Source organism: Bombina bombina, chromosome 5 (assembly GCF_027579735.1).
Source record: "Bombina bombina isolate aBomBom1 chromosome 5, aBomBom1.pri, whole genome shotgun sequence".
In the NCBI taxonomy this organism is placed as follows: Eukaryota; Metazoa; Chordata; class Amphibia; order Anura; family Bombinatoridae; genus Bombina; species Bombina bombina.
Genome location: NC_069503.1, coordinates 466,656,126 through 466,657,039, shown reverse-complemented (window position 1 = coordinate 466,657,039; position 914 = coordinate 466,656,126).

Genomic DNA, 914 nt, shown 5'->3' with positions numbered 1-914 from the left:
ATTTATTCCACATGTTGTATATCTTCATTCTACGAAGTCTGTTTTCATTTATTATACTGTATGATACATTTACATGCCGCCCACTTGCTTTGCCTGGGGCATGTGAAAACTAGTTTTGAGTAAAAAATAGTTCTGACGGACTTGGAAAGGGTTAAGCCGCTCCCCACCCCCTCCTCCTTTGTTTCAAGCACAGCCTCCTCCCGCTCCACATTCCAACCCGGGGGAAAAGGTGCGTGTGCCGCATCACCCTTAGCGGATCATTCCGCTCTTAACCATTCCTATCTACACAATGAGCAAAAGTGAAGCGCCTCCTCTGCCTTCAAAATGTAGCATTTTATGACATGGGGTCTCCAAAATGTTCATGGTTTATAAATCTGTCACATGCATTAAAAAACTGCAAAATAAGCTTGTAAAAGTGGCATCGGTTATGTATATATATGCCTGTCAGAAATAAATATGCTATGCAGTACTTTTGCATCCAATAGATTGTTATAAATATAATACGATAAATATAAGCATTCATTTAAAAGTGTCTCCGTTTAATAGTATAATGCATGACTATCTTTGCATTATTTAATACATTTAATTACAACATGTAACATACATATTTTGTTAAACGCTTCTAATGTATATCTTTTTTTTGTAGTATAATCCACGTTAAATAGTACCAACTCTGTACTTCCCCATACACAATCCGCAGTCCAGATCCAGATACACTAACCTGAAGGAGGAGTCTTCATGCTGGGCGGGTCTGTGTGGCTATTTTTTGGATCCACTTCTTCTCTTTCTGCTACTTGACTCTTCACTCTTGCTGTGTGTTGAAGCTGCGGAAGGATACATAAAGGCGTGAACAATATAACCTAGTATATAAGCCAAACGTCCGGCGCCATTTTAAGCCTGTATGTCTTGCTGAG